The following is a 12061-nucleotide window of genomic DNA, read 5'->3' on the forward strand; positions in this document are numbered from 1 at the left end:
CAAATCAATGCCTCTTTTCATATACAGTTTTACCAGTCTTTTTCTTTTCCCCCTTTTTACAGTTAATATGAAGGAAGGACCTCATTTCTCTTCTGTGTCCACCATTCCAGGCAGTGCTTCTTCAACTTGGCTGCACATTAGAATAACCAGAGGAGCTTTAAAAACTTCCCTATGCCAGAATGCACTGGAGGCCACTAAGTACCATCAGAGTTTGCAGTGATGGAATCCAGGCACCAACATTTTTTAAGGTCCCCTGGTGATTCCAACATGCAGCCAAGGCTGACAAGTCCAGAAGTAAACAGACTCAAGTGCATCTAAACAGCGCCCGCTTTTCCTGGGTAATCTCATCTATATCCACATGGGGACACCGCGCCTCCTATTCTGGCCGGACTTGTTCTTCCTGCTCAACCGTGTCCCATTTGTACTCAAGTTCTGCCTGGCGCCGCTTCCAGAACTCCAAAAGTAAGGTGACTAACAGAGAGACAGAACAGCAGAATGTGGATCTTCAGTGATGACTGATGCTTCAGAAATCTGTACTTAATATTTATTACAATTAACACTTTGGTAAATGGTTAATAAAATCACATTTTATTTATAGGCGATACTAAAGAAAAAAATGAGTTAATACCTTTTTTAAGAAAAAAGAATATGTAGATAATTTATTGAACTTTTGGAAACAGACTAGCTCTCTAGCTCAAGGGAAAGGTATTAACGTGATGGTCAGAGGCAGGTGACTGTGTCTGACGCTAAAGTACCTGCTACCAGCACATTATGCCCTCTAAAAACACAAATATCGGGGGGAAGGGTGGGTATAACTCAGTGATAGAGCACGTGCTAAGCATGTACAAGGTCTTGGGTTCAAGCCCCATTACCTCCATTAAAAAAAGTAAAAAAAAGCACAAGTAACTGTCACAATTTAAAAGCACTGCACGGTGCACCCTCCAAGCCTTCTCCTCACATCCCTCTGTCTCTTCTGTCCAAAGGACCTGAGGGTGGGGAAGGGGATGAGAATGCTTTAGTAGCCCTTGCATTTCTATTTTCCACCACCCCAGTCACACAAACTTAAAATAATATTCTTAAGTATGGAAAACTGCCATTTTTCTCAATCATCGGTAAAGTAATTTTTAGAAATCGTCATTGTGTTTTAAGACTCGTAAGTTTAAATAGTAGACAAAAACAACATGAAATGTTAATTGAAAATGTGGCTTCAGGGTAAATCCCCTAAGCCCTTCTTCCCAACAGACTGTTACCCCTAGGCTCCAACTCTAGAGAAATTGCAGAATAACCACTGTGCCCTCCACCGTTATACCTGAGTCTCTACAATGCTCTGAGAATAAAGAGGAAAAAGACACAGTCCCTGCTTCCGGGAGCTCCTAGGTGCACAGGACTCATCATGAAGTGATGGCTGAGAAGGCGTGTAAAGAGGGCTTGGATAACAGTCAGCAGAGGGTGCTCGGGGCAGAGAGCCGGAACTGTAGCCAAGGCTCTCCCAGAGGAGGGAACCACAGTTGTGAGATCTGAGATGCCCTAGAAGTGATCAGGTGAACGTATAATGTTAAGGCCATTTCTCCCTGGGGAGTTGTGCATGCAAAGGAGGGAGGCCAAACAAAGCCAGGTCCCTTCCAGGAACTGCAAATAGTCTACAAGCGAGCACAGGGTGTGGGAGGCAGATGAGGCAACCAGGTGGAGAGATCACAGGTGCACATCACAAAGGACTCTGTGTGCCTCCAAGGTAGAGGAGACATGCAAAGTGATCTAGAAAGAGACAAGATAGTGTCAGGGAGGACTACTGGCAGGTTCATGTGAAGTCCTGCTGAGGCCCTGCCAGGAGGAGAGAGAAGAAAACATTTCAGCAGGTGGACGGATTGGCCACAGGTGTGATGGAAGGGCAGGAAGAGGTCAAAGATGCCGGCCAGCTTTCTGGCTTTGGCAGTGTCTAAATAATAGTGCCATTCTGTGAAATAAGAAGGGCAAGAACCTCCTAGAGGAAAACATAGGCAAAACATTATCTGACATACATTGCAAAAATTTTCTCCTAGAAGAAATAAAAGCAAGAATAAACAAATGGGACCTAATGAAACTTACAAGCTTCTGCAGAGCAAAGGAAACCAGAAATAAAACAAGAAGAAAACCTATGGAATGGGAGAAAATTTTTGCAAGAGAAACCGACAAAGGCTTGATCTCCAAAATTTATAGGCAGCTCATATGACTCAATAAGAGGAAAATAAACAACCCAATCCAAAAATGGGCAGAAGACCTAAACAAGCAATTCTCCAAGGAAGACATTCAAATGATCAAAAAGCACATGAAAAAATGTTCAATATCACTAATCATCAGAGAAATGCAAATCAAAACTACAATGAGGTATCACCTCACACCAGTCAGAATGGCCGTCATTCAAAAATCCAAAAATGACAAATGCTGGAGAGGCTGTGGAGAAAGGGGAACCCTCCTACACTGCTGGTGGGAATGCAGTTTGGTGCAGCCACTATGGAAAACAGTGTGGAGATTCCTCAAAAGACTAGGAATAGACTTACCATATGGCCCAGGAATCCCACTCTTGGGCTTGAATCCAGAAGGAAATCTACTTCAGGATGACACCTGCACTCCAATGTTCATAGCAGCACTATTTACAATAGCCAAAACATGGAAACAGCCTAAATGTCCATCAACAGGTGACTGGATAAAGAAGATGTGGTATATTTATACAATGGAATACTACTCAGCCATAAAAACCGACAACATAATGTCATTTGCAGCAACATGGATGCTCCTGGAGAATGTCATTCTAAGTGAAGTAAGCCAGAAAGAGAAAGAAAAGTACCATATGAGATCGCTCATATGTGGAATCTAAAAAACAAAAACAAACAAACAAACAAAAACAAAGCATAAATACAGGACAGAAATAGACTCATGGACAGAGAATACAGACTTGTGGTTACCAGGGGGTTAGAGGGTGGGAAGGGATAGACCGGGATTTCAAAATTGTACAATAGATAAATGAGATTATACTGTATAGCACAGGGAAATATACACAAAATGTTATGATAAATCACAGAGAAAAATTGTGACAATGAGTGTGTATATGTCCATGAATGACTGAAAAATTGTGCTGAACACTGGAATTTGACACAACATTGTAAAATGATTATAAATGAATAAAAAATTAAAAAAAAAAGAAGGGCAGGAAGAGGGGCAAGTCATGAGAGGAGACAACTGATTCAGTTCTGGCTGGGTGCCTGTGTGCTCCAGGAGAGATGTGCAGTAGGCAAATAAAAGTCTAGAAATCGGGAGAAAGTTCTAGGCTGAGCCAAGTAGTTTTTCTGTTTCAAGAGGCTAATGGGTGTGAGTGGACAAGCTCACAAGAGGTGTATAGGGATAGCTCTCACCCTCCTGCATATGGGAAGAATTTGGGAGCCTTTCAAAAATAGTGCACCACAGCCTGGAGTGGGGCCTTTGTACTGTTTATTATTTTTTAAATACTTCTTTCCTTTTTGTGGGGAGTATTGAGCTTTATTTATTTTAATGGTGGTACTGGGAATTGAACCCAGGACCTCTTGCATGCTAAGCACGTGCTCTACCACTGAGCCATACCGTCCCCACCTTTTTTTGTTTTTAGACATTAGCTCTACCGAGCAGTCAGGGTTGAGAATCAACCTGCAGAGAGCAGAGAGCCTTGGGGTTAGAGAACAAGGAGAAGCTGCCCAGAGCCCTGTAGACCCCACCAGGGGCAGCCGGAGACGCAGGGAGCCTCGGAAGTGCTGTGAGGAATGTGAACTCAAAACTCCCCAATAGCAAAGACGACAAACATATTTCAAGCACCCACTTCCCAGCAGTGTTTGTTCTGACTTTACTAGTTTTCCAGTAATACTCAGTGAGAATAGAAATTATCTGGACACAGGGATCAAATTCAAATGCTGATTATGACCATTCTTAGCTGCGTGATTACTGATTAAGTTACTCGTCTGCCACGTGTAAAACGGGGGACCTAGCACCGTGCTCGTGGGCTGCTGTGAGTGTAATGAAATGACATCTATAAAGGCGCTCCTGACTCTCAGAGGTAATTGCTACTATTGTCCCCATTTAGGACACCAAGAAACAGAGTCACAGAAAGCTTCAAACATTTGCCCAAGATGAGGGTTGGGATCAGGAATCAAGCCAATGACTTCTTGGATCCAGAGCCCAGGATCTTCTTACGAACAACACAGCACTGCCCAGGCTCCCTGCTCCAAAACCAGCCTCCCTTTGGCTCAGTTCCATGGCACCTGCGCTGCACAGATGCCCTCACTGCCTGCCCGCCCGCCCGGTGTCTGACCCCGGCACTCCTCCCTCCATCCCACACAGCGCTTCCTTGGGCACACCATCGCTCACGAGGCCATTGCTGTGGCTACTCGGATGTTTACATGGAAACGCAGGTGGCAGCCCAGGTTTTTGCTATAGATGCTGCTGTCAGTGGAGGCAAAGAGCTCACAGTTGGTGGGGGAGGCCACTTGTGGTCTCCTCCTTGGCTGGAGAGCTGGATGAAATCCAGTTTCCCTTTGCGACTTAGACATCCAGCATGAGAGATATGTAAGGCCATCTGGCCTCTCAACATAGAAATGATGCCCCCGCAGTCATTCTTAACATTGTAATCTCCTGGCTCCACCAGGGAGCAGGGGCCATGGCCTGTTGTCCACCAAGTTTTGTTTCCTTGCACAACAGCTACAATGGGGTGAGTTAACACCGGACCAGAAAATCTACAAAGCCCTCGTGTACTATTTCCTGACACTTGCAGGTCACCAAAATACCCCAGATCCCCCAAGTAAACAACTAGTAAGAGGAACTGAGCTTGCTCGTCTGTCAGACCCCTGATGGCAGGACTGATTTGGCCTCTCCTGCTCTCCGGATGATCCGTTCTCCTTCTGTGTGCCCTTCCCCGAGTGAAAGGGACAGTTCTTTGTTTATGGGCTAGGGAGTATTTGTGGCTGTCTGACCAGAACCTTCAAAAGTAGAGCTCTTGGTGAGAGTGGAAGCATGGCACCCACGTCTCATGAGCTCAGCTACCCAACAGCCTCATCTAGCCAAGACTGTGGCCAACACCAGGGGTCCATGCTGTTGAGTGTTGGGTCTGGAGAGCAATGCCTCCACCACTGAGAAGCTGCCCCACCACTTGTGCCCTTGTCCCCTTCGAGGGGGAGGTGACACATCCATGGGATAAAAGCCGCGAGGGCACTAGGTGACTGTGGACCAAGCTGTGACTGGCCGGTCCTGCCCCCCATGTGACCCATGTTAGCCTCAAGTGCAGAAAATCCCCAAAGAGACCCCTGCTTGAGTGAATGGGTCACCTATAAGCCAACTGTCCTTGGGACGCCTAAGAAGCAACACAATATACACAGTGAGACACCCACTCACTGAAGTCCCCAAGGCTCACAGCTCCCTAATGTGACACCAGGTACCCCCAGCAAACAGAAGACCCTTACTTTATAATTGACTTGAGAATTCTACTACCAACACTGCCTTCCACCTTCCACTTATAAAGTTCTTTCCACTCTGTCCCCTGCTCTGCAATTGTGCAATCAGTCCAGAGCTCCTTCATGAGACAGGAGGGAAGGGGGCAGGGCACAGACATTAAAAGAATGGCACAGCCATTAGCACCGAGACGGTGGAAAAGTCAACTCCCAGTAGATCTTGAGCTTCAATACACACTCACTGAAATACAGCAGGATGCTAAATGGCACTCCTACAGGTGCCAGGACAGGTTCAAGGCTGACCATGAAAGGTCAAAGGGTGAGTGGTGGCCCAATTTCTGGTAATCGCAACACCTTCCCCAAAGCGGTTGGAATATTCCTCCCACTTATTAGCATATGAAGATACTGAGTGCATAAAAACTAACAACCACACCTCGTGGCTGCTCTCTCTGCTGAGGGAGACAGCCCACACTCTGTCTGTGGAGTGTGTATCTACTTTTACTTTAAACTGGAGCACCCAACCCTCACGCCTCATGGCCTTTCTCTTGCCTTCTGAAACAGCGCACTCTGTCTGTGGAGTATATATCTCTCTGAATAAATCTACATTTACTGAATTGTGGCTCTCTCTTGGATTCGTTCCTGTGCAAACCAAGGACCCACACATCACGAGGTGCATCACAGGGACCCAAATAAGACCTGGGATACGGCCATCCTCTCCCCCACATTTTCCTGTATCATACATTCCTTCCCAAAGGATCTCACCTTGTGCACTCCAAAGTAGACAGCACTCATGTGTCCTGACCTGGATCTGCTTCTGCGTTTATCATTTCTTATGTCCACTAGAATGTCATCTTCATGAGGACAGGGATTTGGTTCTGTTCACAAAGAAGCACCAGCACATGACAGGTGCTGGAGAAGTATTAGCTGAATGAATGAGCTGTGGGAAGTCCTGGGAATTCAACCTGGAACTCCTAGCCACTTGGGCCCCAGCTGACTCCAGTTGCTTCCTGCTACTCATGGCTGACCTCTTGCCACCACTCTCTGCTCTGCCATCACCTGAGCCTGGATGAGCTGAGATGAGCACACACCACGGAGAGCATGGTGAATGGTTCACGTCGTTGCAAAACACTCGCCCTCTGACTGCCAGGGGTTACTTAGGATGGACAAACTGAAGGGAGCACCACGTGCACCGCCCTACCCTACAACTCACTTGAAGCACCAGAACTGCACACATGGGAAGCGCTGGCCCTTTCCAACCTAAGGAGAGGGACTATGGGTGAGAAGAGGGTCTCTGTCAACTAACAGTCTCTTTAAAAGCCCAGTCTTAGAAAAGCTCTTTAAAGACACTTTTGGTATCTTCCTTGTGTTTCGGTAATCCCTCTAGATTTTGTCATTTTAATCTATGCATCAGAAATACAGATGCTCTTGAAATCTCTATTGATTTTCAATGAAGAAAATCCTCAAATTCCTTCTCTGCTAGGAAAATTACTGCACTTTATATAAAAAAAAAGCAGCTTCCCTTTTCAAACACCTAATTTCACAAGAATCAGTGAAGCAGGACATGAAAATCTCGCTGTGCTTTATCACCTACTGGTGGGCAGGAATGAAATGAATGAGAACTGATCTCATGAGACGGGAAGGCTGGGGCTGTCTTATTCCTGCTACAGATGGAAGGGTCCATATCTGTGAAGGGGAGGAAGGACCAAGGATGAGAAACCAACATTTACTAACCCATTTCTCTTTTTCAGAGTCTCAGACAAAACACTGTGATTTTATAAACAAAACAAGAACATCTGCACCCTTTTAAAAGCACGTTACAACTTTACTGCTACACACGGCACTCTGTCATTGACCTAAAGGCAAATGACAGACAAGAAATTTGCAGGGATCTTATTCTGTGCTCATCCCTTTTGGTCTTTGGAAACTCAGGAAGTTTGCCTCCTCTCCCTGAGTATCGTTTTTCTAATCTTTCAAATGGGAGTGTAACAGTCATTCATTTGCTCAGTGTCCATTCGACAACAGGAGACGGCTTATGAAAACAATAATAAAAAAAAGCAAAACAGCAATTCTGATCTGTGCTTCTTCCTCCTCCTCCCTGAACATGAACTTACAGGCTAAAATGGCATCTTTCACTAAATCCCGAACGTAAGGAGCAGTTCTGATAAGGAAGTACAGGACTGCAGGTGTAACCGAGAAATGACCCAGTGAAAAAGAATGAGTTGCCAGCAAATCCTCAAAACCCGTAAGGGTGCAAACCCTGGGAGTTACAGCCATGGGTGGGAGTTCCTTAGTTCCCCATTTCACAAAGCCGAGAACTTTGCAGGGCCCATGAAAGACACAGATAGCCCAGTAAAACCACACCATGTTTTGGAGTACACCGGGGCCACATCGCTGCTGACCTGCACTGCTGTGTGTCCCAGAGCAAGAGCCCTGGGAGGGGGTGACTGTGTTTGAGGCTGGACAAGAACTTCCTGTTCTGTCTCTTTTACTCTCTCTCTTCCTGCAATAAAACAACTGGTAGGACTCTGGTGGGGACCACTGCACCCACATTCTCTGGGAAACCACACACCAGACAGCTCTAGCTGATCTGAGAGAGGACTATATATACTCCAAAGTCAGGCAGAAGGCTGCCTGTGGCCTTGGGAATCCAAACTAGCTTGTCCTGTTAATCAGGATATTACACATCTAAAGAAAGTGTGCACCAGATGAAGACGATGCCTTAGACAACATCGGTGGTTATGTCCAGCAGTGTCTAAGGACAAGTCATGCTCTGGTAGACGGGAGCATTTTGGTAGCTTTAAGAGTCTGCTACTGAAGGGCTGGGACATTTCATTGGGACTTGAAACTCCAGACCTCTTTACTCACAAAGGCAGACAAGTTAGGTGAGCCAGGTCAGCCTTTATTCCAACTTCCTAACCAAAAGTCTATGAGGTCGAAAATATATTTCTCAGACACTTCTGCAACAAGGGTTCCAGATGTGGCTTTAAAAATGCCCATCAGAGATTGAGATTTGCAAATATTAACTACTATATATAAAAATAGCTAAAAAACTAAATTTCTTCTGTATAGCACAGGAACAATATTTAATATCTTGTAATAAACTTTAGTAAAAAAATATGAAAAGGAATTCGTACATATATATGTGAATATGAAGGACTGGAACATTGTGCTGTACATCAGAAATTGACACATTGTAACTGACTATACTTCAATTAAAAATATATATATATATAATGCCCATCAGCAGCATCTGAGTGTCACTGAAAGCAGAAACCCAGATGAATGGAGGCAGAGGTGGTTGGAGGAGCTACGTTATTTTGCTGGGGTGGATGCAGCCGGCATGGCAGAGATCTAGAAGGAATGCGCACAACAGCCACTCACTGATCTGAAAGTGAGTTAGTTTAACAGCTTTCTGAAATCCTCACCGCCCCTCCTGATGAGCCAAGTGTCTGGCGTTTCTCTGGAAATCACTAGGCGCAGCCTGGAACTCAAAGGTAAAAATTAAAAAGTGCAGTCAAGTAGCAAAGAGACTGGCAGGACACGCTGGACAAAAGTAGGTCAGAATCAACAAGGAATGGGGAGGGGATAGAACATGTGTTGAGGACCCTGAATTCAGGGGTGGATTGTCTATGTTGAGTACTCTGAGTCAGTATGAGTAGATGGATTGGTGTGGACTATGGACTAAAATGGTGGCCATCGTTCAGATAAGTGTGTGATTTGGAGTACATTTATTTGAGGAGGGTTTTTTTTTCCCCTTCAACATTGATCATTTCTAGGGAGCAGAAAAATACTCTGCCACACAACATCTAAGTGCAAAAGAGATGCTATGGGATGATGGTGGTATGAAAAATTTCAGTACTGCAGTTTCAAGCTTTCCTTAATGAGGTGCACAGCAGTAGGTACTTAAAATAAAATAAGGTACTTATAATAAAGACATCATCATATGTACATATCCTTTAAGATACACATATGGTGCTATAAGTGGGCCTGAAATGTGTTCTGCATTCTAAAATCCGATGAAATAAAATCAGTAGTTCAATATGCCTGTCGGCTCTAAAAACATGATGTAGCTCATGATCACAGAAAGCAAGATCAGCTAGGAAATTTGAGATTTGTCGTTTCCAGTGTCAAAGTTAATATTTTTTGCTTTAATTAAAAAGCATTTTTTTAATTAGGTCTGTCAGCATCCATTGGTATATGGGGTTCAGTAGATGTGTTCAGATGTTCCAGACAGTGAATCAGAGCAAAGGCTGAGGTTTAGACAGTAGTTAAATGCCTCACCCGTGTGATCAGCATCCACAAACTGCTATACTGAAAATCCTTAAAAGTGAGAACTTCATTAAAGAAACGATAAGTGAGGGGAAAAAATAGCTACAGACTAGTGGAAGTTTTGTAACGTGTAAAAATGACAAAAGGCTATTCATGAGCATATTTTTAAAAACCCCTACACTTTAATAAGAAAAACAACAGTCTGACAACAGGTTGTACACTGCTGTAGGAGAATCCATGCAGGTGGACTCTTATGTGAATGGGGCTGGAGCTGTAGAATTAGTTAGTCTTGCAAGTAACTCAGTTAAACACAAATGCAAATGGGATACACTTCTAGAATATCTGAGTAAATATCTTGGAAAACTTACTCCTCTATGAAGCAATGACAATGGCTTTGTAAAATTTGTCAAAATTAACCTCTGTAGAACTCTGGAAAATAAACCAACACTTCCAGCAATCCGGGGAGTCTTTATTTGAGAAAAAAAAAACCCAGCTAAATCTCCATAAAGATAGTGAGTTTTGAGGCATTGTAACTTGATCTACCCCATCCCTGTATCCTCACCTAAATGGTGGCCTTTATAAGCAATAGTCTCACAATCAAGGTAGGGGCAGAAGTTATTTAAAGTTACCCAAAAAATCCGCCCCCAGAGAGCTGTCACTATGTGACCTGTCACAAACTCATGCTGTGCAAACAGCCTGTCCCCAGAGTGTGTGTGGGAAACAATCAGCAGTGAGTATCTAACATTACAACTGCCTGAGGCAGTGGGACCAGTAGAGGCTAACTACGTGCTGACTAGGAAACTTAGAAGGCAAAATTGAGTAATGAGACGTTCTGGGGGTGAAGGTAGGGTTAAAAAGCTCCAAAAAATTCTGAGAATTGTAGAAGGCAATATACATGTGTGGCACATGGCAAGGAAAGATCTGAGAAAATCCTAAGCCTTCAACTCTGGCTGAACTTGAGATTCTGCATAAGCAAGAACTAAAGGATACGGAAGAGCTGCTGACTGCATGCCGGTGCTGAGGGCATCCCTCAGCACGTGGACACACAGCCACCTGGCAACAGCTCAAACGATTGTCTCCAGGCATTGAAAGAAATCACTGTCCAATCATTACTACAGTGATGACAACTAGGCTTTCTTCACACACACTGATCTCATGGTCATGCATGATAAAGAAAACAGACTTTACAGAATTTGTTCAGGAAAGTAACTAAATAAATAGCAGCAGCAGCAATGACAATGAAAGCAATGATAAACCCTGGAGATGAGGAAAATCAGGCTTTCAGATCTGCCACATTGTAATATTTTAAATGTCCAGCTTTCAACAGAAAATTACAAGATGTACAAAGAAACAGAAAAGTTTGGTCATAACAGACGGGGAAAAAGTAGTCAACAGAAACTCCCTGAGGTAGCCCAGATACTGGACTTACTAGACAAAGACATAAATAAGCAATTACACATATGTTCAAAATACTAACAGAAACCATGCCTAAAGGATTAAATTATGTGCTCATCTCATTGTACAGAGAATAACAATAAATAAAATTTATAATAAAAACCAACTAGAAATTCTAGAGATACAAATATAATGACTAAAATAAAAACTTCAATAAGTGGTTTCTCTGTAGATATGAACTTGTTGAAGAAAAAGTCAGTTAAATTAAAACTACTGAGATTTCCCTGTCTGTGGAACAGAAAGAAAAAGGAATGAAAAAAAAATGAACACTGTGTCAGAGATAGGTGGGACACCATCAACAATACCAATACACACATAATGGGAGCGCCAGAAGGAGGGAGAGAATAAAGGGGCAGAAAGAATATATAAAGAAATAATGGCTGAAAACTTCCCAAATTTGATGAAAATATTAATTTGTACATCCCAGCAGCTCAACAAACTCCATGTGGTATAAACTTAGAGACATCTAAAATAGGCACATCAGATTCAGTGTGTCAAAAGACAAGAATAAAGTATCTTGACAGCCGAAAGAGAAAAGTGGCTCAACGTATAGAAAGGCTCCTCAGTAAGACAGTTGATTTCTCATCAAAAACCATGGAGACCAGAAGGCAGTGGATGGTATCGTCAAAGAGATAAAAGGAAAAGACTGTCACCAAGTATTTTATAGCCAGCAAAATGATTCTTTAAAAAAATTAAAGTAGAAATTAAGACACTCCTACAAAAACAAAATCTGAAAGAATCCATTGCTAGCAGGCCTGCCCTACAAGAAATACTAAGGATAGTCCAGCAGGTGTAAATGAAAGGACACTCGCCTGAAAAATAAAGAGCACTACTACATGAGTAAAAAAATAAAACAGTATAAATCGAGTATTACATGTAAATGTTTTGTT

At 43.4% G+C, this 12061-nt stretch overlaps 1 long non-coding RNA gene across 1 annotated transcript in view; it reads right to left on the reverse strand.

The window, feature by feature from the left end:
- Positions 1-376: 376 nt before the first annotated feature.
- LOC140699125 (uncharacterized) overlaps positions 377-12061 on the reverse strand; it is a 28581-nt gene continuing 16896 nt past the window's right edge. The window contains exon 4 of the long non-coding RNA XR_012077127.1: positions 377-471. This is a non-coding gene — a long non-coding RNA (uncharacterized lncRNA). The remainder of the gene's footprint in view (positions 472-12061) is intronic.

The sequence above is a fragment of the Vicugna pacos genome, chromosome 11, assembly GCF_048564905.1.
Source record: "Vicugna pacos chromosome 11, VicPac4, whole genome shotgun sequence".
NCBI lineage: Eukaryota > Metazoa > Chordata > Mammalia > Artiodactyla > Camelidae > Vicugna > Vicugna pacos.